At 49.8% G+C, this 24,768-nt stretch overlaps 29 non-coding genes across 29 annotated transcripts; 19 read left to right on the top strand and 10 right to left on the bottom strand.

Annotated features, from left to right (window-relative positions):
* Window positions 1-109: 109 nt before the first annotated feature.
* On the bottom strand, window positions 110-182 carry Trnav-uac. The gene has a single exon. It is a non-coding gene; the product is annotated as a tRNA-Val (tRNA).
* Window positions 183-417: 235 nt separating this feature from the next.
* Window positions 418-489, top strand: Trnap-cgg. Its single transcript has one exon. It is a non-coding gene; the product is annotated as a tRNA-Pro (tRNA).
* A 1,642-nt stretch (window positions 490-2,131) lies between these two features.
* Trnap-ugg lies at window positions 2,132-2,203 on the top strand. Its single transcript has one exon. It is a non-coding gene; the product is annotated as a tRNA-Pro (tRNA).
* Window positions 2,204-2,804: 601 nt separating this feature from the next.
* On the bottom strand, window positions 2,805-2,877 carry Trnav-uac. The gene has a single exon. It is a non-coding gene; the product is annotated as a tRNA-Val (tRNA).
* A 235-nt stretch (window positions 2,878-3,112) lies between these two features.
* Trnap-cgg lies at window positions 3,113-3,184 on the top strand. The gene has a single exon. It is a non-coding gene; the product is annotated as a tRNA-Pro (tRNA).
* Window positions 3,185-4,825: 1,641 nt separating this feature from the next.
* Window positions 4,826-4,897, top strand: Trnap-ugg. Its single transcript has one exon. It is a non-coding gene; the product is annotated as a tRNA-Pro (tRNA).
* Window positions 4,898-5,498: 601 nt separating this feature from the next.
* Window positions 5,499-5,571, bottom strand: Trnav-uac. The gene has a single exon. It is a non-coding gene; the product is annotated as a tRNA-Val (tRNA).
* Window positions 5,572-5,806: 235 nt separating this feature from the next.
* Trnap-cgg lies at window positions 5,807-5,878 on the top strand. The gene has a single exon. It is a non-coding gene; the product is annotated as a tRNA-Pro (tRNA).
* A 1,640-nt stretch (window positions 5,879-7,518) lies between these two features.
* On the top strand, window positions 7,519-7,590 carry Trnap-ugg. Its single transcript has one exon. It is a non-coding gene; the product is annotated as a tRNA-Pro (tRNA).
* Window positions 7,591-8,191: 601 nt separating this feature from the next.
* Trnav-uac lies at window positions 8,192-8,264 on the bottom strand. Its single transcript has one exon. It is a non-coding gene; the product is annotated as a tRNA-Val (tRNA).
* Window positions 8,265-8,499: 235 nt separating this feature from the next.
* Trnap-cgg lies at window positions 8,500-8,571 on the top strand. Its single transcript has one exon. It is a non-coding gene; the product is annotated as a tRNA-Pro (tRNA).
* Window positions 8,572-10,211: 1,640 nt separating this feature from the next.
* Window positions 10,212-10,283, top strand: Trnap-ugg. Its single transcript has one exon. It is a non-coding gene; the product is annotated as a tRNA-Pro (tRNA).
* Window positions 10,284-10,884: 601 nt separating this feature from the next.
* Window positions 10,885-10,957, bottom strand: Trnav-uac. Its single transcript has one exon. It is a non-coding gene; the product is annotated as a tRNA-Val (tRNA).
* Window positions 10,958-11,192: 235 nt separating this feature from the next.
* Trnap-cgg lies at window positions 11,193-11,264 on the top strand. The gene has a single exon. It is a non-coding gene; the product is annotated as a tRNA-Pro (tRNA).
* A 1,640-nt stretch (window positions 11,265-12,904) lies between these two features.
* Trnap-ugg lies at window positions 12,905-12,976 on the top strand. The gene has a single exon. It is a non-coding gene; the product is annotated as a tRNA-Pro (tRNA).
* Window positions 12,977-13,577: 601 nt separating this feature from the next.
* Window positions 13,578-13,650, bottom strand: Trnav-uac. The gene has a single exon. It is a non-coding gene; the product is annotated as a tRNA-Val (tRNA).
* Window positions 13,651-13,885: 235 nt separating this feature from the next.
* Window positions 13,886-13,957, top strand: Trnap-cgg. The gene has a single exon. It is a non-coding gene; the product is annotated as a tRNA-Pro (tRNA).
* A 1,641-nt stretch (window positions 13,958-15,598) lies between these two features.
* Window positions 15,599-15,670, top strand: Trnap-ugg. The gene has a single exon. It is a non-coding gene; the product is annotated as a tRNA-Pro (tRNA).
* A 601-nt stretch (window positions 15,671-16,271) lies between these two features.
* Window positions 16,272-16,344, bottom strand: Trnav-uac. The gene has a single exon. It is a non-coding gene; the product is annotated as a tRNA-Val (tRNA).
* Window positions 16,345-16,579: 235 nt separating this feature from the next.
* Trnap-cgg lies at window positions 16,580-16,651 on the top strand. Its single transcript has one exon. It is a non-coding gene; the product is annotated as a tRNA-Pro (tRNA).
* A 1,641-nt stretch (window positions 16,652-18,292) lies between these two features.
* Trnap-ugg lies at window positions 18,293-18,364 on the top strand. Its single transcript has one exon. It is a non-coding gene; the product is annotated as a tRNA-Pro (tRNA).
* Window positions 18,365-18,965: 601 nt separating this feature from the next.
* Window positions 18,966-19,038, bottom strand: Trnav-uac. The gene has a single exon. It is a non-coding gene; the product is annotated as a tRNA-Val (tRNA).
* A 235-nt stretch (window positions 19,039-19,273) lies between these two features.
* Trnap-cgg lies at window positions 19,274-19,345 on the top strand. Its single transcript has one exon. It is a non-coding gene; the product is annotated as a tRNA-Pro (tRNA).
* Window positions 19,346-20,986: 1,641 nt separating this feature from the next.
* Trnap-ugg lies at window positions 20,987-21,058 on the top strand. The gene has a single exon. It is a non-coding gene; the product is annotated as a tRNA-Pro (tRNA).
* A 601-nt stretch (window positions 21,059-21,659) lies between these two features.
* On the bottom strand, window positions 21,660-21,732 carry Trnav-uac. Its single transcript has one exon. It is a non-coding gene; the product is annotated as a tRNA-Val (tRNA).
* Window positions 21,733-21,967: 235 nt separating this feature from the next.
* Window positions 21,968-22,039, top strand: Trnap-cgg. The gene has a single exon. It is a non-coding gene; the product is annotated as a tRNA-Pro (tRNA).
* Window positions 22,040-23,681: 1,642 nt separating this feature from the next.
* On the top strand, window positions 23,682-23,753 carry Trnap-ugg. Its single transcript has one exon. It is a non-coding gene; the product is annotated as a tRNA-Pro (tRNA).
* Window positions 23,754-24,354: 601 nt separating this feature from the next.
* On the bottom strand, window positions 24,355-24,427 carry Trnav-uac. Its single transcript has one exon. It is a non-coding gene; the product is annotated as a tRNA-Val (tRNA).
* Window positions 24,428-24,662: 235 nt separating this feature from the next.
* On the top strand, window positions 24,663-24,734 carry Trnap-cgg. Its single transcript has one exon. It is a non-coding gene; the product is annotated as a tRNA-Pro (tRNA).
* The last annotated feature ends 34 nt before the right edge of the window (window positions 24,735-24,768 follow it).

Genomic DNA, 24,768 nt, shown 5'->3' with positions numbered 1-24,768 from the left:
ACGGTAAAATGACGCCATATCCGTCTAGCATACGACATTGCTTGTCTCTGCATACGCGGACGTGAGGTCATCTCGGAAATGAAATCCGAAATATAGGTTAAAATTGTTGTGTTCGCGCCCGGGATCGAACCGGGGACCTTCTGCGTGTAAAGCAGACGTGATAACCGCTACACCACGGAAACGACGGTTCTTTTCATGTACCACCCGGAGACTCGTAATAGCAACAGTTTGTCTTCTGTGTTAGCAAGGGCATCGGCTATGAGCTCCCTCCGATTCGTGAAGTTCCTGTAGTAAAAGACGTCGATGGAAACAACCCAACCGCGACAGACAGGGAGAACGCTGGCTGAGCTGCAGCCCTACATGGTGAGACCATCAAAGGTGGCGTCATTCACATGCAGTGCGTTTTCGGAACGAATAGGCTCGTTGGTCTAGGGGTATGATTCCTGCTTCGGGTGCAGGAGGTCCCGGGTTCAAATCCCGGGCGAGCCCTTGCGTTTTGTACAACGGTGCGGTAACAAATCGCATGGCGGCGGCTGTTTCGCGCATTTCCAGGCCTCCAAGTCAGCGCTAAAATCCGACAACCAGTTCTGAAACCGTTTCATGTTTCATTTGAGCCATGTGCACCCTGCTGATGGAACGTTTGAAGTTGATTTAAATGGTCACAGTAGAGATCGTAGCAAGTGTCTTGCTGAGTGCGACGAAAACGGGTTTCCGCCCGCAATCGAGCCGGGGACCTTCTGCGTGTTAGGCACGGCGCCTGGGCTCGGCGGCAGCTGCTGCTCTTTCCTTCCTTACGAGATACCGTCGATTCGCGCAGTCGTTATTGCAAAAGATGTCACCAAAGGCAATCGCTTCGTTAGCGGCACGGTGCCTGGGCTCGGCGGCAGCTCTACATGGAGGCACCAGCAGCCCAGCCAGGCCGCCGCCGGCACCGGTGCGCCACAGCCCAAGGAGTCGGCGGCCGCCCTGCAATGCCCCTGTCGTTGCATATTCCACCCGCCTCATATCCTCCCCATGTCTGACTCACTGCCCCAAATGACACTGCAGTGGACGTGTTTATTACTATCGCTTTTGGAAGAACCAAGGCGCAGTATTCTAGTGTCGAACCGGTACTGCAAATTGGGATTAAGCAAAAATTTATTGTGTGGTCGAGCGACAGCTTCGGCTCGCTCTTCCTACATGATCGCTTCTTGTGCGGAATAATTCCTAGCTCGCCGATGGCTTCAGAGTTGGTCTTCTCGAAGTTTTGCTTTCGCACTGCATTCCGCAATCTTTTCGTTATGAGTTGTGTGCTTCGGTTTCCCGACTTTCTTGTGTTTAGTGCGTTTGGCTTCTCTTAACCCTTAGCCACCGCTTGCCGAAATTTCCACACTATCATCTGTCGATCTGCAGAGCTCGATGAAGGCATCGCGGCCGTTCCTGAGCTCGTGGAACGGTCGAATCTGTAGTTGTTTCCAGATCTCTCCCACACAACGGCCTCCCAGAAGCTTGGATTACAGAAGTACGCCACTACTCCCAGCCGGAGATTCACGATTGAAAGCAGAATGACATGAGCTACACGCAGCTCCGATTTTTTTTTTTTTGTGTCTGACCTACTTTGAAAGACTTTGTAGTCGATTTACTTACTACTATCGCTGTTGGAAACCAGGTGATAACCGCACAGTATTCTAGAGACGATGAGGTAATGAAAATTTAGAATAAGTAAAACAGTATCAAAAGAAGTTGTGTGGTGGAGCAGCACATGCAATTCACACTTCCTAGATATTCGTTACTGCATAGAATAATTCTTTTGTCTGCGGCGTCTTCAGTATCCGTCTTCTGGAAATTTTGCTTGCAGTATATTGTGCAATCTTTTCGTTATGAGTTGGTGCTTGGTTTCCCGATGTTCTTTTGTTTAGTGCATTCGCCTTCTCTTAACCCTGAGAAACCACATACCGAAACTGAGGCACTGCCGGCTGTTCATAAGCAGTGCTCGATGCAGTTATTTCGCTTTTTATTCGTTGCCTTTAATATTCTTCTCATCAGTGGTGAGTGCTGCCTGCAGAAAGCGTTTATCTTGCGAATTCACGTGAAAGTTTGTGTTCCCTGTGAGGCGCACTACTTGGGATTAACTTGACTGCTCCAGCCAGGTGGCTCGTTGGTCTAGGGGTATGATTCCTGCTTTGGGTGCAGGAGATCCCGGGTTCAAATCCCGGACGAGCCCTGCCATTTTGACCGTGCTGAAGAGTAGGTGGAACTCAGCCCCGGTTGCAGCTCCTCAATGAAGAGTAGACGCCTGTTATAGCACGTGGATATAACAAGAATGCGGCACCAGTAAAGTACGTAGGTGGAATTCGGTAGAAAAGCAGACGGTAATTTTGCATGCAACGGAAAACAAGGTTGTCTTTGCGGGATATGTGCACCGTGAGTGGAGATTCAGCTTAATTGTGCGACAGTCTACCCTCATCTTACTAGCGACGGCAACAACCAAGGGGTGGCATGTAAGATTGAGCGTGGCTAAGAGTTTCTCATTATTAGTTAGCATCACACTTTGACAGAGCTGTGACAAGGCGAGTAGGGTGAGCTCAGGAAAGCCAGTAGCAAGCGCACTTGAAGTAGCCCTGAAGAACCGGATTATAAATTTTGCCAGCCATAATGGAACTAGGGGCGTTCTCAGTTACCAAATACCGGTGCAATAAGAGAGCAACAGTATTTGACCGTAAAATGACGCCATATCCGTCTAGCATACGACATTGCTTGTCTCTGCATACGCGGACGTGAGGTCATCTCGGAAATGAAATCCGAAATATAGGTTAAAATTGTTGTGTTCGCGCCCGGGATCGAACCGGGGACCTTCTGCGTGTAAAGCAGACGTGATAACCGCTACACCACGGAAACGACGGTTCTTTTCATGTACCACCCGGAGACTCGTAATAGCAACAGTTTGTCTTCTGTGTTAGCAAGGGCATCGGCTATGAGCTCCCTCCGATTCGTGAAGTTCCTGTAGTAAAAGACGTCGATGGAAACAACCCAACCGCGACAGACAGGGAGAACGCTGGCTGAGCTGCAGCCCTACATGGTGAGACCATCAAAGGTGGCGTCATTCACATGCAGTGCGTTTTCGGAACGAATAGGCTCGTTGGTCTAGGGGTATGATTCCTGCTTCGGGTGCAGGAGGTCCCGGGTTCAAATCCCGGGCGAGCCCTTGCGTTTTGTACAACGGTGCGGTAACAAATCGCATGGCGGCGGCTGTTTCGCGCATTTCCAGGCCTCCAAGTCAGCGCTAAAATCCGACAACCAGTTCTGAAACCGTTTCATGTTTCATTTGAGCCATGTGCACCCTGCTGATGGAACGTTTGAAGTTGATTTAAATGGTCACAGTAGAGATCGTAGCAAGTGTCTTGCTGAGTGCGACGAAAACGGGTTTCCGCCCGCAATCGAGCCGGGGACCTTCTGCGTGTTAGGCACGGCGCCTGGGCTCGGCGGCAGCTGCTGCTCTTTCCTTCCTTACGAGATACCGTCGATTCGCGCAGTCGTTATTGCAAAAGATGTCACCAAAGGCAATCGCTTCGTTAGCGGCACGGTGCCTGGGCTCGGCGGCAGCTCTACATGGAGGCACCAGCAGCCCAGCCAGGCCGCCGCCGGCACCGGTGCGCCACAGCCCAAGGAGTCGGCGGCCGCCCTGCAATGCCCCTGTCGTTGCATATTCCACCCGCCTCATATCCTCCCCATGTCTGACTCACTGCCCCAAATGACACTGCAGTGGACGTGTTTATTACTATCGCTTTTGGAAGAACCAAGGCGCAGTATTCTAGTGTCGAACCGGTACTGCAAATTGGGATTAAGCAAAAATTTATTGTGTGGTCGAGCGACAGCTTCGGCTCGCTCTTCCTACATGATCGCTTCTTGTGCGGAATAATTCCTAGCTCGCCGATGGCTTCAGAGTTGGTATTCTCGAAGTTTTGCTTTCGCACTGCATTCCGCAATCTTTTCGTTATGAGTTGTGTGCTTCGGTTTCCCGACTTTCTTGTGTTTAGTGCGTTTGGCTTCTCTTAACCCTTAGCCACCGCTTGCCGAAATTTCCACACTATCATCTGTCGATCTGCAGAGCTCGATGAAGGCATCGCGGCCGTTCCTGAGCTCGTGGAACGGTCGAATCTGTAGTTGTTTCCAGATCTCTCCCACACAACGGCCTCCCAGAAGCTTGGATTACAGAAGTACGCCACTACTCCCAGCCGGAGATTCACGATTGAAAGCAGAATGACATGAGCTACACGCAGCTCCGATTTTTTTTTTTTGTGTCTGACCTACTTTGAAAGACTTTGTAGTCGATTTACTTACTACTATCGCTGTTGGAAACCAGGTGATAACCGCACAGTATTCTAGAGACGATGAGGTAATGAAAATTTAGAATAAGTAAAACAGTATCAAAAGAAGTTGTGTGGTGGAGCAGCACATGCAATTCACGCTTCCTAGATATTCGTTACTGCATAGAATAATTCTTTTGTCTGCGGCGTCTTCAGTATCCGTCTTCTGGAAATTTTGCTTGCAGTATATTGTGCAATCTTTTCGTTATGAGTTGGTGCTTGGTTTCCCGATGTTCTTTTGTTTAGTGCATTCGCCTTCTCTTAACCCTGAGAAACCACATACCGAAACTGAGGCACTGCCGGCTGTTCATAAGCAGTGCTCGATGCAGTTATTTCGCTTTTTATTCGTTGCCTTTAATATTCTTCTCATCAGTGGTGAGTGCTGCCTGCAGAAAGCGTTTATCTTGCGAATTCACGTGAAAGTTTGTGTTCCCTGTGAGGCGCACTACTTGGGATTAACTTGACTGCTCCAGCCAGGTGGCTCGTTGGTCTAGGGGTATGATTCCTGCTTTGGGTGCAGGAGATCCCGGGTTCAAATCCCGGACGAGCCCTGCCATTTTGACCGTGCTGAAGAGTAGGTGGAACTCAGCCCCGGTTGCAGCTCCTCAATGAAGAGTAGACGCCTGTTATAGCACGTGGATATAACAAGAATGCGGCACCAGTAAAGTACGTAGGTGGAATTCGGTAGAAAAGCAGACGGTAATTTTGCATGCAACGGAAAACAAGGTTGTCTTTGCGGGATATGTGCACCGTGAGTGGAGATTCAGCTTAATTGTGCGACAGTCTACCCTCATCTTACTAGCGACGGCAACAACCAAGGGGTGGCATGTAAGATTGAGCGTGGCTAAGAGTTTCTCATTATTAGTTAGCATCACACTTTGACAGAGCTGTGACAAGGCGAGTAGGGTGAGCTCAGGAAAGCCAGTAGCAAGCGCACTTGAAGTAGCCCTGAAGAACCGGATTATAAATTTTGCCAGCCATAATGGAACTAGGGGCGTTCTCAGTTACCAAATACCGGTGCAATAAGAGAGCAACAGTATTTGACGGTAAAATGACGCCATATCCGTCTAGCATACGACATTGCTTGTCTCTGCATACGCGGACGTGAGGTCATCTCGGAAATGAAATCCGAAATATAGGTTAAAATTGTTGTGTTCGCGCCCGGGATCGAACCGGGGACCTTCTGCGTGTAAAGCAGACGTGATAACCGCTACACCACGGAAACGACGGTTCTTTTCATGTACCACCCGGAGACTCGTAATAGCAACAGTTTGTCTTCTGTGTTAGCAAGGGCATCGGCTATGAGCTCCCTCCGATTCGTGAAGTTCCTGTAGTAAAAGACGTCGATGGAAACAACCCAACCGCGACAGACAGGGAGAACGCTGGCTGAGCTGCAGCCCTACATGGTGAGACCATCAAAGGTGGCGTCATTCACATGCAGTGCGTTTTCGGAACGAATAGGCTCGTTGGTCTAGGGGTATGATTCCTGCTTCGGGTGCAGGAGGTCCCGGGTTCAAATCCCGGGCGAGCCCTTGCGTTTTGTACAACGGTGCGGTAACAAATCGCATGGCGGCGGCTGTTTCGCGCATTTCCAGGCCTCCAAGTCAGCGCTAAAATCCGACAACCAGTTCTGAAACCGTTTCATGTTTCATTTGAGCCATGTGCACCCTGCTGATGGAACGTTTGAAGTTGATTTAAATGGTCACAGTAGAGATCGTAGCAAGTGTCTTGCTGAGTGCGACGAAAACGGGTTTCCGCCCGCAATCGAGCCGGGGACCTTCTGCGTGTTAGGCACGGCGCCTGGGCTCGGCGGCAGCTGCTGCTCTTTCCTTCCTTACGAGATACCGTCGATTCGCGCAGTCGTTATTGCAAAAGATGTCACCAAAGGCAATCGCTTCGTTAGCGGCACGGTGCCTGGGCTCGGCGGCAGCTCTACATGGAGGCACCAGCAGCCCAGCCAGGCCGCCGCCGGCACCGGTGCGCCACAGCCCAAGGAGTCGGCGGCCGCCCTGCAATGCCCCTGTCGTTGCATATTCCACCCGCCTCATATCCTCCCCATGTCTGACTCACTGCCCCAAATGACACTGCAGTGGACGTGTTTATTACTATCGCTTTTGGAAGAACCAAGGCGCAGTATTCTAGTGTCGAACCGGTACTGCAAATTGGGATTAAGCAAAAATTTATTGTGTGGTCGAGCGACAGCTTCGGCTCGCTCTTCCTACATGATCGCTTCTTGTGCGGAATAATTCCTAGCTCGCCGATGGCTTCAGAGTTGGTCTTCTCGAAGTTTTGCTTTCGCACTGCATTCCGCAATCTTTTCGTTATGAGTTGTGTGCTTCGGTTTCCCGACTTTCTTGTGTTTAGTGCGTTTGGCTTCTCTTAACCCTTAGCCACCGCTTGCCGAAATTTCCACACTATCATCTGTCGATCTGCAGAGCTCGATGAAGGCATCGCGGCCGTTCCTGAGCTCGTGGAACGGTCGAATCTGTAGTTGTTTCCAGATCTCTCCCACACAACGGCCTCCCAGAAGCTTGGATTACAGAAGTACGCCACTACTCCCAGCCGGAGATTCACGATTGAAAGCAGAATGACATGAGCTACACGCAGCTCCGATTTTTTTTTTTGTGTCTGACCTACTTTGAAAGACTTTGTAGTCGATTTACTTACTACTATCGCTGTTGGAAACCAGGTGATAACCGCACAGTATTCTAGAGACGATGAGGTAATGAAAATTTAGAATAAGTAAAACAGTATCAAAAGAAGTTGTGTGGTGGAGCAGCACATGCAATTCACGCTTCCTAGATATTCGTTACTGCATAGAATAATTCTTTTGTCTGCGGCGTCTTCAGTATCCGTCTTCTGGAAATTTTGCTTGCAGTATATTGTGCAATCTTTTCGTTATGAGTTGGTGCTTGGTTTCCCGATGTTCTTTTGTTTAGTGCATTCGCCTTCTCTTAACCCTGAGAAACCACATACCGAAACTGAGGCACTGCCGGCTGTTCATAAGCAGTGCTCGATGCAGTTATTTCGCTTTTTATTCGTTGCCTTTAATATTCTTCTCATCAGTGGTGAGTGCTGCCTGCAGAAAGCGTTTATCTTGCGAATTCACGTGAAAGTTTGTGTTCCCTGTGAGGCGCACTACTTGGGATTAACTTGACTGCTCCAGCCAGGTGGCTCGTTGGTCTAGGGGTATGATTCCTGCTTTGGGTGCAGGAGATCCCGGGTTCAAATCCCGGACGAGCCCTGCCATTTTGACCGTGCTGAAGAGTAGGTGGAACTCAGCCCCGGTTGCAGCTCCTCAATGAAGAGTAGACGCCTGTTATAGCACGTGGATATAACAAGAATGCGGCACCAGTAAAGTACGTAGGTGGAATTCGGTAGAAAAGCAGACGGTAATTTTGCATGCAACGGAAAACAAGGTTGTCTTTGCGGGATATGTGCACCGTGAGTGGAGATTCAGCTTAATTGTGCGACAGTCTACCCTCATCTTACTAGCGACGGCAACAACCAAGGGGTGGCATGTAAGATTGAGCGTGGCTAAGAGTTTCTCATTATTAGTTAGCATCACACTTTGACAGAGCTGTGACAAGGCGAGTAGGGTGAGCTCAGGAAAGCCAGTAGCAAGCGCACTTGAAGTAGCCCTGAAGAACCGGATTATAAATTTTGCCAGCCATAATGGAACTAGGGGCGTTCTCAGTTACCAAATACCGGTGCAATAAGAGAGCAACAGTATTTGACGGTAAAATGACGCCATATCCGTCTAGCATACGACATTGCTTGTCTCTGCATACGCGGACGTGAGGTCATCTCGGAAATGAAATCCGAAATATAGGTTAAAATTGTTGTGTTCGCGCCCGGGATCGAACCGGGGACCTTCTGCGTGTAAAGCAGACGTGATAACCGCTACACCACGGAAACGACGGTTCTTTTCATGTACCACCCGGAGACTCGTAATAGCAACAGTTTGTCTTCTGTGTTAGCAAGGGCATCGGCTATGAGCTCCCTCCGATTCGTGAAGTTCCTGTAGTAAAAGACGTCGATGGAAACAACCCAACCGCGACAGACAGGGAGAACGCTGGCTGAGCTGCAGCCCTACATGGTGAGACCATCAAAGGTGGCGTCATTCACATGCAGTGCGTTTTCGGAACGAATAGGCTCGTTGGTCTAGGGGTATGATTCCTGCTTCGGGTGCAGGAGGTCCCGGGTTCAAATCCCGGGCGAGCCCTTGCGTTTTGTACAACGGTGCGGTAACAAATCGCATGGCGGCGGCTGTTTCGCGCATTTCCAGGCCTCCAAGTCAGCGCTAAAATCCGACAACCAGTTCTGAAACCGTTTCATGTTTCATTTGAGCCATGTGCACCCTGCTGATGGAACGTTTGAAGTTGATTTAAATGGTCACAGTAGAGATCGTAGCAAGTGTCTTGCTGAGTGCGACGAAAACGGGTTTCCGCCCGCAATCGAGCCGGGGACCTTCTGCGTGTTAGGCACGGCGCCTGGGCTCGGCGGCAGCTGCTGCTCTTTCCTTCCTTACGAGATACCGTCGATTCGCGCAGTCGTTATTGCAAAAGATGTCACCAAAGGCAATCGCTTCGTTAGCGGCACGGTGCCTGGGCTCGGCGGCAGCTCTACATGGAGGCACCAGCAGCCCAGCCAGGCCGCCGCCGGCACCGGTGCGCCACAGCCCAAGGAGTCGGCGGCCGCCCTGCAATGCCCCTGTCGTTGCATATTCCACCCGCCTCATATCCTCCCCATGTCTGACTCACTGCCCCAAATGACACTGCAGTGGACGTGTTTATTACTATCGCTTTTGGAAGAACCAAGGCGCAGTATTCTAGTGTCGAACCGGTACTGCAAATTGGGATTAAGCAAAAATTTATTGTGTGGTCGAGCGACAGCTTCGGCTCGCTCTTCCTACATGATCGCTTCTTGTGCGGAATAATTCCTAGCTCGCCGATGGCTTCAGAGTTGGTCTTCTCGAAGTTTTGCTTTCGCACTGCATTCCGCAATCTTTTCGTTATGAGTTGTGTGCTTCGGTTTCCCGACTTTCTTGTGTTTAGTGCGTTTGGCTTCTCTTAACCCTTAGCCACCGCTTGCCGAAATTTCCACACTATCATCTGTCGATCTGCAGAGCTCGATGAAGGCATCGCGGCCGTTCCTGAGCTCGTGGAACGGTCGAATCTGTAGTTGTTTCCAGATCTCTCCCACACAACGGCCTCCCAGAAGCTTGGATTACAGAAGTACGCCACTACTCCCAGCCGGAGATTCACGATTGAAAGCAGAATGACATGAGCTACACGCAGCTCCGATTTTTTTTTTTGTGTCTGACCTACTTTGAAAGACTTTGTAGTCGATTTACTTACTACTATCGCTGTTGGAAACCAGGTGATAACCGCACAGTATTCTAGAGACGATGAGGTAATGAAAATTTAGAATAAGTAAAACAGTATCAAAAGAAGTTGTGTGGTGGAGCAGCACATGCAATTCACGCTTCCTAGATATTCGTTACTGCATAGAATAATTCTTTTGTCTGCGGCGTCTTCAGTATCCGTCTTCTGGAAATTTTGCTTGCAGTATATTGTGCAATCTTTTCGTTATGAGTTGGTGCTTGGTTTCCCGATGTTCTTTTGTTTAGTGCATTCGCCTTCTCTTAACCCTGAGAAACCACATACCGAAACTGAGGCACTGCCGGCTGTTCATAAGCAGTGCTCGATGCAGTTATTTCGCTTTTTATTCGTTGCCTTTAATATTCTTCTCATCAGTGGTGAGTGCTGCCTGCAGAAAGCGTTTATCTTGCGAATTCACGTGAAAGTTTGTGTTCCCTGTGAGGCGCACTACTTGGGATTAACTTGACTGCTCCAGCCAGGTGGCTCGTTGGTCTAGGGGTATGATTCCTGCTTTGGGTGCAGGAGATCCCGGGTTCAAATCCCGGACGAGCCCTGCCATTTTGACCGTGCTGAAGAGTAGGTGGAACTCAGCCCCGGTTGCAGCTCCTCAATGAAGAGTAGACGCCTGTTATAGCACGTGGATATAACAAGAATGCGGCACCAGTAAAGTACGTAGGTGGAATTCGGTAGAAAAGCAGACGGTAATTTTGCATGCAACGGAAAACAAGGTTGTCTTTGCGGGATATGTGCACCGTGAGTGGAGATTCAGCTTAATTGTGCGACAGTCTACCCTCATCTTACTAGCGACGGCAACAACCAAGGGGTGGCATGTAAGATTGAGCGTGGCTAAGAGTTTCTCATTATTAGTTAGCATCACACTTTGACAGAGCTGTGACAAGGCGAGTAGGGTGAGCTCAGGAAAGCCAGTAGCAAGCGCACTTGAAGTAGCCCTGAAGAACCGGATTATAAATTTTGCCAGCCATAATGGAACTAGGGGCGTTCTCAGTTACCAAATACCGGTGCAATAAGAGAGCAACAGTATTTGACGGTAAAATGACGCCATATCCGTCTAGCATACGACATTGCTTGTCTCTGCATACGCGGACGTGAGGTCATCTCGGAAATGAAATCCGAAATATAGGTTAAAATTGTTGTGTTCGCGCCCGGGATCGAACCGGGGACCTTCTGCGTGTAAAGCAGACGTGATAACCGCTACACCACGGAAACGACGGTTCTTTTCATGTACCACCCGGAGACTCGTAATAGCAACAGTTTGTCTTCTGTGTTAGCAAGGGCATCGGCTATGAGCTCCCTCCGATTCGTGAAGTTCCTGTAGTAAAAGACGTCGATGGAAACAACCCAACCGCGACAGACAGGGAGAACGCTGGCTGAGCTGCAGCCCTACATGGTGAGACCATCAAAGGTGGCGTCATTCACATGCAGTGCGTTTTCGGAACGAATAGGCTCGTTGGTCTAGGGGTATGATTCCTGCTTCGGGTGCAGGAGGTCCCGGGTTCAAATCCCGGGCGAGCCCTTGCGTTTTGTACAACGGTGCGGTAACAAATCGCATGGCGGCGGCTGTTTCGCGCATTTCCAGGCCTCCAAGTCAGCGCTAAAATCCGACAACCAGTTCTGAAACCGTTTCATGTTTCATTTGAGCCATGTGCACCCTGCTGATGGAACGTTTGAAGTTGATTTAAATGGTCACAGTAGAGATCGTAGCAAGTGTCTTGCTGAGTGCGACGAAAACGGGTTTCCGCCCGCAATCGAGCCGGGGACCTTCTGCGTGTTAGGCACGGCGCCTGGGCTCGGCGGCAGCTGCTGCTCTTTCCTTCCTTACGAGATACCGTCGATTCGCGCAGTCGTTATTGCAAAAGATGTCACCAAAGGCAATCGCTTCGTTAGCGGCACGGTGCCTGGGCTCGGCGGCAGCTCTACATGGAGGCACCAGCAGCCCAGCCAGGCCGCCGCCGGCACCGGTGCGCCACAGCCCAAGGAGTCGGCGGCCGCCCTGCAATGCCCCTGTCGTTGCATATTCCACCCGCCTCATATCCTCCCCATGTCTGACTCACTGCCCCAAATGACACTGCAGTGGACGTGTTTATTACTATCGCTTTTGGAAGAACCAAGGCGCAGTATTCTAGTGTCGAACCGGTACTGCAAATTGGGATTAAGCAAAAATTTATTGTGTGGTCGAGCGACAGCTTCGGCTCGCTCTTCCTACATGATCGCATCTTGTGCGGAATAATTCCTAGCTCGCCGATGGCTTCAGAGTTGGTCTTCTCGAAGTTTTGCTTTCGCACTGCATTCCGCAATCTTTTCGTTATGAGTTGTGTGCTTCGGTTTCCCGACTTTCTTGTGTTTAGTGCGTTTGGCTTCTCTTAACCCTTAGCCACCGCTTGCCGAAATTTCCACACTATCATCTGTCGATCTGCAGAGCTCGATGAAGGCATCGCGGCCGTTCCTGAGCTCGTGGAACGGTCGAATCTGTAGTTGTTTCCAGATCTCTCCCACACAACGGCCTCCCAGAAGCTTGGATTACAGAAGTACGCCACTACTCCCAGCCGGAGATTCACGATTGAAAGCAGAATGACATGAGCTACACGCAGCTCCGATTTTTTTTTTTGTGTCTGACCTACTTTGAAAGACTTTGTAGTCGATTTACTTACTACTATCGCTGTTGGAAACCAGGTGATAACCGCACAGTATTCTAGAGACGATGAGGTAATGAAAATTTAGAATAAGTAAAACAGTATCAAAAGAAGTTGTGTGGTGGAGCAGCACATGCAATTCACGCTTCCTAGATATTCGTTACTGCATAGAATAATTCTTTTGTCTGCGGCGTCTTCAGTATCCGTCTTCTGGAAATTTTGCTTGCAGTATATTGTGCAATCTTTTCGTTATGAGTTGGTGCTTGGTTTCCCGATGTTCTTTTGTTTAGTGCATTCGCCTTCTCTTAACCCTGAGAAACCACATACCGAAACTGAGGCACTGCCGGCTGTTCATAAGCAGTGCTCGATGCAGTTATTTCGCTTTTTATTCGTTGCCTTTAATATTCTTCTCATCAGTGGTGAGTGCTGCCTGCAGAAAGCGTTTATCTTGCGAATTCACGTGAAAGTTTGTGTTCCCTGTGAGGCGCACTACTTGGGATTAACTTGACTGCTCCAGCCAGGTGGCTCGTTGGTCTAGGGGTATGATTCCTGCTTTGGGTGCAGGAGATCCCGGGTTCAAATCCCGGACGAGCCCTGCCATTTTGACCGTGCTGAAGAGTAGGTGGAACTCAGCCCCGGTTGCAGCTCCTCAATGAAGAGTAGACGCCTGTTATAGCACGTGGATATAACAAGAATGCGGCACCAGTAAAGTACGTAGGTGGAATTCGGTAGAAAAGCAGACGGTAATTTTGCATGCAACGGAAAACAAGGTTGTCTTTGCGGGATATGTGCACCGTGAGTGGAGATTCAGCTTAATTGTGCGACAGTCTACCCTCATCTTACTAGCGACGGCAACAACCAAGGGGTGGCATGTAAGATTGAGCGTGGCTAAGAGTTTCTCATTATTAGTTAGCATCACACTTTGACAGAGCTGTGACAAGGCGAGTAGGGTGAGCTCAGGAAAGCCAGTAGCAAGCGCACTTGAAGTAGCCCTGAAGAACCGGATTATAAATTTTGCCAGCCATAATGGAACTAGGGGCGTTCTCAGTTACCAAATACCGGTGCAATAAGAGAGCAACAGTATTTGACGGTAAAATGACGCCATATCCGTCTAGCATACGACATTGCTTGTCTCTGCATACGCGGACGTGAGGTCATCTCGGAAATGAAATCCGAAATATAGGTTAAAATTGTTGTGTTCGCGCCCGGGATCGAACCGGGGACCTTCTGCGTGTAAAGCAGACGTGATAACCGCTACACCACGGAAACGACGGTTCTTTTCATGTACCACCCGGAGACTCGTAATAGCAACAGTTTGTCTTCTGTGTTAGCAAGGGCATCGGCTATGAGCTCCCTCCGATTCGTGAAGTTCCTGTAGTAAAAGACGTCGATGGAAACAACCCAACCGCGACAGACAGGGAGAACGCTGGCTGAGCTGCAGCCCTACATGGTGAGACCATCAAAGGTGGCGTCATTCACATGCAGTGCGTTTTCGGAACGAATAGGCTCGTTGGTCTAGGGGTATGATTCCTGCTTCGGGTGCAGGAGGTCCCGGGTTCAAATCCCGGGCGAGCCCTTGCGTTTTGTACAACGGTGCGGTAACAAATCGCATGGCGGCGGCTGTTTCGCGCATTTCCAGGCCTCCAAGTCAGCGCTAAAATCCGACAACCAGTTCTGAAACCGTTTCATGTTTCATTTGAGCCATGTGCACCCTGCTGATGGAACGTTTGAAGTTGATTTAAATGGTCACAGTAGAGATCGTAGCAAGTGTCTTGCTGAGTGCGACGAAAACGGGTTTCCGCCCGCAATCGAGCCGGGGACCTTCTGCGTGTTAGGCACGGCGCCTGGGCTCGGCGGCAGCTGCTGCTCTTTCCTTCCTTACGAGATACCGTCGATTCGCGCAGTCGTTATTGCAAAAGATGTCACCAAAGGCAATCGCTTCGTTAGCGGCACGGTGCCTGGGCTCGGCGGCAGCTCTACATGGAGGCACCAGCAGCCCAGCCAGGCCGCCGCCGGCACCGGTGCGCCACAGCCCAAGGAGTCGGCGGCCGCCCTGCAATGCCCCTGTCGTTGCATATTCCACCCGCCTCATATCCTCCCCATGTCTGACTCACTGCCCCAAATGACACTGCAGTGGACGTGTTTATTACTATCGCTTTTGGAAGAACCAAGGCGCAGTATTCTAGTGTCGAACCGGTACTGCAAATTGGGATTAAGCAAAAATTTATTGTGTGGTCGAGCGACAGCTTCGGCTCGCTCTTCCTACATGATCGCATCTTGTGCGGAATAATTCCTAGCTCGCCGATGGCTTCAGAGTTGGTCTTCTCGAAGTTTTGCTTTCGCACTGCATTCCGCAATCTTTTCGTTATGAGTTGTGTGCTTCGGTTTCCCGACTTTCTTGTGTTTAGTGCGTTTGGCTTCTCTTAACCCTTAGCCACCGCTTGCCGAAATTTCCACACTATCATCTGTCGATCTGCAGAGCTCGATGAAGGCATCGCGGCCGTTCCTGAGCTCGTGGAACGGTCGAATCTGTAGTTGTTTCCAGATCTCTCCCACACAACGGCCTCCCAGAAGCTTGGATTACAGAAGTACGCCACTACTCCCAGCCGGAGATTCACGATTGAAAGCAGAATGACATGAGCTACACGCAGCTCCGATTTTTTTTTTTTGTGTCTGACCTACTTTGAAAGACTTTGTAGTCGATTTACTTACTACTATCGCTGTTGGAAACCAGGTGATAACCGCACAGTATTCTAGAGACGATGAGGTAATGAAAATTTAGAATAAGTAAAACAGTATCAAAAGAAGTTGTGTGGTGGAGCAGCACATGCAATTCACGCTTCCTAGATATTCGTTACTGCATAGAATAATTCTTTTGTCTGCGGCGTCTTCAGTATCCGTCTTCTGGAAATTTTGCTTGCAGTATATTGTGCAATCTTTTCGTTATGAGTTGGTGCTTGGTTTCCCGATGTTCTTTTGTTTAGTGCATTCGCCTTCTCTTAACCCTGAGAAACCACATACCGAAACTGAGGCACTGCCGGCTGTTCATAAGCAGTGCTCGATGCAGTTATTTCGCTTTTTATTCGTTGCCTTTAATATTCTTCTCATCAGTGGTGAGTGCTGCCTGCAGAAAGCGTTTATCTTGCGAATTCACGTGAAAGTTTGTGTTCCCTGTGAGGCGCACTACTTGGGATTAACTTGACTGCTCCAGCCAGGTGGCTCGTTGGTCTAGGGGTATGATTCCTGCTTTGGGTGCAGGAGATCCCGGGTTCAAATCCCGGACGAGCCCTGCCATTTTGACCGTGCTGAAGAGTAGGTGGAACTCAGCCCCGGTTGCAGCTCCTCAATGAAGAGTAGACGCCTGTTATAGCACGTGGATATAACAAGAATGCGGCACCAGTAAAGTACGTAGGTGGAATTCGGTAGAAAAGCAGACGGTAATTTTGCATGCAACGGAAAACAAGGTTGTCTTTGCGGGATATGTGCACCGTGAGTGGAGATTCAGCTTAATTGTGCGACAGTCTACCCTCATCTTACTAGCGACGGCAACAACCAAGGGGTGGCATGTAAGATTGAGCGTGGCTAAGAGTTTCTCATTATTAGTTAGCATCACACTTTGACAGAGCTGTGACAAGGCGAGTAGGGTGAGCTCAGGAAAGCCAGTAGCAAGCGCACTTGAAGTAGCCCTGAAGAACCGGATTATAAATTTTGCCAGCCATAATGGAACTAGGGGCGTTCTCAGTTACCAAATACCGGTGCAATAAGAGAGCAACAGTATTTGACGGTAAAATAACGCCATATCCGTCTAGCATACGACATTGCTTGTCTCTGCATACGCGGACGTGAGGTCATCTCGGAAATGAAATCCGAAATATAGGTTAAAATTGTTGTGTTCGCGCCCGGGATCGAACCGGGGACCTTCTGCGTGTAAAGCAGACGTGATAACCGCTACACCACGGAAACGACGGTTCTTTTCATGTACCACCCGGAGACTCGTAATAGCAACAGTTTGTCTTCTGTGTTAGCAAGGGCATCGGCTATGAGCTCCCTCCGATTCGTGAAGTTCCTGTAGTAAAAGACGTCGATGGAAACAACCCAACCGCGACAGACAGGGAGAACGCTGGCTGAGCTGCAGCCCTACATGGTGAGACCATCAAAGGTGGCGTCATTCACATGCAGTGCGTTGTCGGAACGAATAGGCTCGTTGGTCTAGGGGTATGATTCCTGCTTCGGGTGCAGGAGGTCCCGGGTTCAAATCCCGGGCGAGCCCTTGCGTTTTGTACAACGGTGCGGTAACAAATCGCATGGCGGCGGCTGTTTCGCGCATTTCCAGGCCTCCAAGTCAGCGCTAAAATCCGACAACCAGTTCTGAAACCGTTTCATGTTTCATTTGAGACATGTGCACCCTGCTGATGGAACGTTTGAAGTTGATTTAAATGGTCACAGTAGAGATCGTAGCAAGTGTCTTGCTGAGTGCGACGAAAACGGGTTTCCGCCCGCAATCGAGCCGGGGACCTTCTGCGTGTTAGGCACGGCGCCTGGGCTCGGCGGCAGCTGCTGCTCTTTCCTTCCTTACGAGATACCGTCGATTCGCGCAGTCGTTATTGCAAAAGATGTCACCAAAGGCAATCGCTTCGTTAGCGGCACGGTGCCTGGGCTCGGCGGCAGCTCTACATGGAGGCACCAGCAGCCCAGCCAGGCCGCCGCCGGCACCGGTGCGCCACAGCCCAAGGAGTCGGCGGCCGCCCTGCAATGCCCCTGTCGTTGCATATTCCACCCGCCTCATATCCTCCCCATGTCTGACTCACTGCCCCAAATGACACTGCAGTGGACGTGTTTATTACTATCGCTTTTGGAAGAACCAAGGCGCAGTATTCTAGTGTCGAACCGGTACTGCAAATTGGGATTAAGCAAAAATTTATTGTGTGGTCGAGCGACAGCTTCGGCTCGCTCTTCCTACATGATCGCTTCTTGTGCGGAATAATTCCTAGCTCGCCGATGGCTTCAGAGTTGGTCTTCTCGAAGTTTTGCTTTCGCACTGCATTCCGCAATCTTTTCGTTATGAGTTGTGTGCTTCGGTTTCCCGACTTTCTTGTGTTTAGTGCGTTTGGCTTCTCTTAACCCTTAGCCACCGCTTGCCGAAATTTCCACACTATCATCTGTCGATCTGCAGAGCTCGATGAAGGCATCGCGGCCGTTCCTGAGCTCGTGGAACGGTCGAATCTGTAGTTGTTTCCAGATCTCTCCCACACAACGGCCTCCCAGAAGCTTGGATTACAGAAGTACGCCACTACTCCCAGCCGGAGATTCACGATTGAAAGCAGAATGACATGAGCTACACGCAGCTCCGATTTTTTTTTTTTGTGTCTGACCTACTTTGAAAGACTTTGTAGTCGATTAACTTACTACTATCGCTGTTGGAAACCAGGTGATAACCGCACAGTATTCTAGAGACGATGAGGTAATGAAAATTTAGAATAAGTAAAACAGTATCAAAAGAAGTTGTGTGGTGGAGCAGCACATGCAATTCACGCTTCCTAGATATTCGTTACTGCATAGAATAATTCTTTTGTCTGCGGCGTCTTCAGTATCCGTCTTCTGGAAATTTTGCTTGCAGTATATTGTGCAATCTTTTCGTTATGAGTTGGTGCTTGGTTTCCCGATGTTCTTTTGTTTAGTGCATTCGCCTTCTCTTAACCCTGAGAAACCACATACCGAAACTGAGGCACTGCCGGCTGTTCATAAGCAGTGCTCGATGCAGTTATTTCGCTTTTTATTCGTTGCCTTTAATATTCTTCTCATCAGTGGTGAGTGCTGCCTGCAGAAAGCGTTTATCTTGCGAATTCACGTGAAAGTTTGTGTTCCCTGTGAGGCGCACTACTTGGGATTAACTTGACTGCTCCAGCCAGGTGGCTCGTTGGTCTAGGGGTATGATTCCTGCTTTGGGTGCAGGAGATCCCGGGTTCAAATCCCGGACGAGCCCTGCCATTTTGACCGTGCTGAAGAGTAGGTGGAACTCAGCCCCGGTTGCAGCTCCTCAATGAAGAGTAGACGCCTGTTATAGCACGTGGATATAACAAGAATGCGGCACCAGTAAAGTACGTAGGTGGAATTCGGTAGAAAAGCAGACGGTAATTTTGCATGCAACGGAAAACAAGGTTGTCTTTGCGGGATATGTGCACCGTGAGTGGAGATTCAGCTTAATTGTGCGACAGTCTACCCTCATCTTACTAGCGACGGCAACAACCAAGGGGTGGCATGTAAGATTGAGCGTGGCTAAGAGTTTCTCATTATTAGTTAGCATCACACTTTGACAGAGCTGTGACAAGGCGAGTAGGGTGAGCTCAGGAAAGCCAGTAGCAAGCGCACTTGAAGTAGCCCTGAAGAACCGGATTATAAATTTTGCCAGCCATAATGGAACTAGGGGCGTTCTCAGTTACCAAATACCGGTGCAATAAGAGAGCAACAGTATTTGACGGTAAAATGACGCCATATCCGTCTAGCATACGACATTGCTTGTCTCTGCATACGCGGACGTGAGGTCATCTCGGAAATGAAATCCGAAATATAGGTTAAAATTGTTGTGTTCGCGCCCGGGATCGAACCGGGGACCTTCTGCGTGTAAAGCAGACGTGATAACCGCTACACCACGGAAACGACGGTTCTTTTCATGTACCACCCGGAGACTCGTAATAGCAACAGTTTGTCTTCTGTGTTAGCAAGGGCATCGGCTATGAGCTCCCTCCGATTCGTGAAGTTCCTGTAGTAAAAGACGTCGATGGAAACAACCCAACCGCGACAGACAGGGAGAACGCTGGCTGAGCTGCAGCCCTACATGGTGAGACCATCAAAGGTGGCGTCATTCACATGCAGTGCGTTTTCGGAACGAATAGGCTCGTTGGTCTAGGGGTATGATTCCTGCTTCGGGTGCAGGAGGTCCCGGGTTCAAATCCCGGGCGAGCCCTTGCGTTTTGTACAACGGTGCGGTAACAAATCGCATGGCGGCGGCTGTTTCGCGCATTTCCAGGCCTCCAAGTCAGCGCTAAAATCCGACAACCAGTTCTGAAACCGTTTCATGTTTCATTTGAGCCATGTGCACCCTGCTGATGGAACGTTTGAAGTTGATTTAAATGGTCACAGTAGAGATCGTAGCAAGTGTCTTGCTGAGTGCGACGAAAACGGGTTTCCGCCCGCAATCGAGCCGGGGACCTTCTGCGTGTTAGGCACGGCGCCTGGGCTCGGCGGCAGCTGCTGCTCTTTCCTTCCTTACGAGATACCGTCGATTCGCGCAGTCGTTATTGCAAAAGATGTCACCAAAGGCAATCGCTTCGTTAGCGGCACGGTGCCTGGGCTCGGCGGCAGCTCTACATGGAGGCACCAGCAGCCCAGCCAGGCCGCCGCCGGCACCGGTGCGCCACAGCCCAAGGAGTCGGCGGCCGCCCTGCAATGCCCCTGTCGTTGCATATTCCACCCGCCTCATATCCTCCCCATGTCTGACTCACTGCCCCAAATGACACTGCAGTGGACGTGTTTATTACTATCGCTTTTGGAAGAACCAAGGCGCAGTATTCTAGTGTCGAACCGGTACTGCAAATTGGGATTAAGCAAAAATTTATTGTGTGGTCGAGCGACAGCTTCGGCTCGCTCTTCCTACATGATCGCTTCTTGTGCGGAATAATTCCTAGCTCGCCGATGGCTTCAGAGTTGGTCTTCTCGAAGTTTTGCTTTCGCACTGCATTCCGCAATCTTTTCGTTATGAGTTGTGTGCTTCGGTTTCCCGACTTTCTTGTGTTTAGTGCGTTTGGCTTCTCTTAACCCTTAGCCACCGCTTGCCGAAATTTCCACACTATCATCTGTCGATCTGCAGAGCTCGATGAAGGCATCGCGGCCGTTCCTGAGCTCGTGGAACGGTCGAATCTGTAGTTGTTTCCAGATCTCTCCCACACAACGGCCTCCCAGAAGCTTGGATTACAGAAGTACGCCACTACTCCCAGCCGGAGATTCACGATTGAAAGCAGAATGACATGAGCTACACGCAGCTCCGATTTTTTTTTTTTGTGTCTGACCTACTTTGAAAGACTTTGTAGTCGATTTACTTACTACTATCGCTGTTGGAAACCAGGTGATAACCGCACAGTATTCTAGAGACGATGAGGTAATGAAAATTTAGAATAAGTAAAACAGTATCAAAAGAAGTTGTGTGGTGGAGCAGCACATGCAATTCACGCTTCCTAGATATTCGTTACTGCATAGAATAATTCTTTTGTCTGCGGCGTCTTCAGTATCCGTCTTCTGGAAATTTTGCTTGCAGTATATTGTGCAATCTTTTCGTTATGAGTTGGTGCTTGGTTTCCCGATGTTCTTTTGTTTAGTGCATTCGCCTTCTCTTAACCCTGAGAAACCACATACCGAAACTGAGGCACTGCCGGCTGTTCATAAGCAGTGCTCGATGCAGTTATTTCGCTTTTTATTCGTTGCCTTTAATATTCTTCTCATCAGTGGTGAGTGCTGCCTGCAGAAAGCGTTTATCTTGCGAATTCACGTGAAAGTTTGTGTTCCCTGTGAGGCGCACTACTTGGGATTAACTTGACTGCTCCAGCCAGGTGGCTCGTTGGTCTAGGGGTATGATTCCTGCTTTGGGTGCAGGAGATCCCGGGTTCAAATCCCGGACGAGCCCTGCCATTTTGACCGTGCTGAAGAGTAGGTGGAACTCAGCCCCGGTTGCAGCTCCTCAATGAAGAGTAGACGCCTGTTATAGCACGTGGATATAACAAGAATGCGGCACCAGTAAAGTACGTAGGTGGAATTCGGTAGAAAAGCAGACGGTAATTTTGCATGCAACGGAAAACAAGGTTGTCTTTGCGGGATATGTGCACCGTGAGTGGAGATTCAGCTTAATTGTGCGACAGTCTACCCTCATCTTACTAGCGACGGCAACAACCAAGGGGTGGCATGTAAGATTGAGCGTGGCTAAGAGTTTCTCATTATTAGTTAGCATCACACTTTGACAGAGCTGTGACAAGGCGAGTAGGGTGAGCTCAGGAAAGCCAGTAGCAAGCGCACTTGAAGTAGCCCTGAAGAACCGGATTATAAATTTTGCCAGCCATAATGGAACTAGGGGCGTTCTCAGTTACCAAATACCGGTGCAATAAGAGAGCAACAGTATTTGACGGTAAAATGACGCCATATCCGTCTAGCATACGACATTGCTTGTCTCTGCATACGCGGACGTGAGGTCATCTCGGAAATGAAATCCGAAATATAGGTTAAAATTGTTGTGTTCGCGCCCGGGATCGAACCGGGGACCTTCTGCGTGTAAAGCAGACGTGATAACCGCTACACCACGGAAACGACGGTTCTTTTCATGTACCACCCGGAGACTCGTAATAGCAACAGTTTGTCTTCTGTGTTAGCAAGGGCATCGGCTATGAGCTCCCTCCGATTCGTGAAGTTCCTGTAGTAAAAGACGTCGATGGAAACAACCCAACCGCGACAGACAGGGAGAACGCTGGCTGAGCTGCAGCCCTACATGGTGAGACCATCAAAGGTGGCGTCATTCACATGCAGTGCGTTTTCGGAACGAATAGGCTCGTTGGTCTAGGGGTATGATTCCTGCTTCGGGTGCAGGAGGTCCCGGGTTCAAATCCCGGGCGAGCCCTTGCGTTTTGTACAACGGTGCGGTAACAAATCGCATGGCGGCGGCTGTTTCGCGCATTTCCAGGCCTCCAAGTCAGCGCTAAAATCCGACAACCAGTTCTGAAACCGTTTCATGTTTCATTTGAGCCATGTGCACCCTGCTGATGGAACGTTTGAAGTTGATTTAAATGGTCACAGTAGAGATCGTAGCAAGTGTCTTGCTGAGTGCGACGAAAACGGCTTTCCGCCCGCAATCCAACCGGGGACCTTCTGCGTGTTAGGCACGGCGCCTGGGCTCGGCGGCAGCTGCTGCTCTTTCCTTCCTTACGAGATACCGTCGATTCGCGCAGTCGTTATTGCAAAAGATGTCACCAAAGGCAATCGCTTCGTTAGCGGCACGGTGCCTGGGCTCGGCGGCAGCTCTACATGGAGGCACCAGCAGCCCAGCCAGGCCGCCGCCGGCACCGGTGCGCCACAGCCCAAGGAGTCGGCGGCCGCCCTGCAATGCCCCTGTCGTTGCATATTCCACCCGCCTCATATCCTCCCCATGTCTGACTCACTGCCCCAAATGACACTGCAGTGGACGTGTTTATTACTATCGCTTTTGGAAGAACCAAGGCGCAGTATTCTAGTGTCGAACCGGTACTGCAAATTGGGATTAAGCAAAAATTTATTGTGTGGTCGAGCGACAGCTTCGGCTCGCTCTTCCTACATGATCGCTTCTTGTGCGGAATAATTCCTAGCTCGCCGATGGCTTCAGAGTTGGTCTTCTCGAAGTTTTGCTTTCGCACTGCATTCCGCAATCTTTTCGTTATGAGTTGTGTGCTTCGGTTTCCCGACTTTCTTGTGTTTAGTGCGTTTGGCTTCTCTTAACCCTTAGCCACCGCTTGCCGAAATTTCCACACTATCATCTGTCGATCTGCAGAGCTCGATGAAGGCATCGCGGCCGTTCCTGAGCTCGTGGAACGGTCGAATCTGTAGTTGTTTCCAGATCTCTCCCACACAACGGCCTCCCAGAAGCTTGGATTACAGAAGTACGCCACTACTCCCAGCCGGAGATTCACGATTGAAAGCAGAATGACATGAGCTACACGCAGCTCCGATTTTTTTTTTTTTGTGTCTGACCTACTTTGAAAGACTTTGTAGTCGATTTACTTACTACTATCGCTGTTGGAAACCAGGTGATAACCGCACAGTATTCTAGAGACGATGAGGTAATGAAAATTTGGAATAAGTAAAACAGTATCAAAAGAAGTTGTGTGGTGGAGCAGCACATGCAATTCACGCTTCCTAGATATTCGTTACTGCATAGAATAATTCTTTTGTCTGCGGCGTCTTCAGTATCCGTCTTCTGGAAATTTTGCTTGCAGTATATTGTGCAATCTTTTCGTTATGAGTTGGTGCTTGGTTTCCCGATGTTCTTTTGTTTAGTGCATTCGCCTTCTCTTAACCCTGAGAAACCACATACCGAAACTGAGGCACTGCCGGCTGTTCATAAGCAGTGCTCGATGCAGTTATTTCGCTTTTTATTCGTTGCCTTTAATATTCTTCTCATCAGTGGTGAGTGCTGCCTGCAGAAAGCGTTTATCTTGCGAATTCACGTGAAAGTTTGTGTTCCCTGTGAGGCGCACTACTTGGGATTAACTTGACTGCTCCAGCCAGGTGGCTCGTTGGTCTAGGGGTATGATTCCTGCTTTGGGTGCAGGAGATCCCGGGTTCAAATCCCGGACGAGCCCTGCCATTTTGACCGTGCTGAAGAGTAGGTGGAACTCAGCCCCGGTTGCAGCTCCTCAATGAAGAGTAGACGCCTGTTATAGCACGTGGATATAACAAGAATGCGGCACCAGTAAAGTACGTAGGTGGAATTCGGTAGAAAAGCAGACGGTAATTTTGCATGCAACGGAAAACAAGGTTGTCTTTGCGGGATATGTGCACCGTGAGTGGAGATTCAGCTTAATTGTGCGACAGTCTACCCTCATCTTACTAGCGACGGCAACAACCAAGGGGTGGCATGTAAGATTGAGCGTGGCTAAGAGTTTCTCATTATTAGTTAGCATCACACTTTGACAGAGCTGTGACAAGGCGAGTAGGGTGAGCTCAGGAAAGCCAGTAGCAAGCGCACTTGAAGTAGCCCTGAAGAACCGGATTATAAATTTTGCCAGCCATAATGGAACTAGGGGCGTTCTCAGTTACCAAATACCGGTGCAATAAGAGAGCAACAGTATTTGACGGTAAAATGACGCCATATCCGTCTAGCATACGACATTGCTTGTCTCTGCATACGCGGACGTGAGGTCATCTCGGAAATGAAATCCGAAATATAGGTTAAAATTGTTGTGTTCGCGCCCGGGATCGAACCGGGGACCTTCTGCGTGTAAAGCAGACGTGATAACCGCTACACCACGGAAACGACGGTTCTTTTCATGTACCACCCGGAGACTCGTAATAGCAACAGTTTGTCTTCTGTGTTAGCAAGGGCATCGGCTATGAGCTCCCTCCGATTCGTGAAGTTCCTGTAGTAAAAGACGTCGATGGAAACAACCCAACCGCGACAGACAGGGAGAACGCTGGCTGAGCTGCAGCCCTACATGGTGAGACCATCAAAGGTGGCGTCATTCACATGCAGTGCGTTTTCGGAACGAATAGGCTCGTTGGTCTAGGGGTATGATTCCTGCTTCGGGTGCAGGAGGTCCCGGGTTCAAATCCCGGGCGAGCCCTTGCGTTTTGTACAACGGTGCGGTAACAAATCGC

Source organism: Schistocerca piceifrons, unplaced genomic scaffold (genome assembly GCF_021461385.2).
Source record: "Schistocerca piceifrons isolate TAMUIC-IGC-003096 unplaced genomic scaffold, iqSchPice1.1 HiC_scaffold_537, whole genome shotgun sequence".
Taxonomy (NCBI): Eukaryota; Metazoa; Arthropoda; class Insecta; order Orthoptera; family Acrididae; genus Schistocerca; species Schistocerca piceifrons.
Note: the sequence above shows the minus strand (reverse complement) of the source record. Positions and strands in the feature narration are given on the sequence as shown.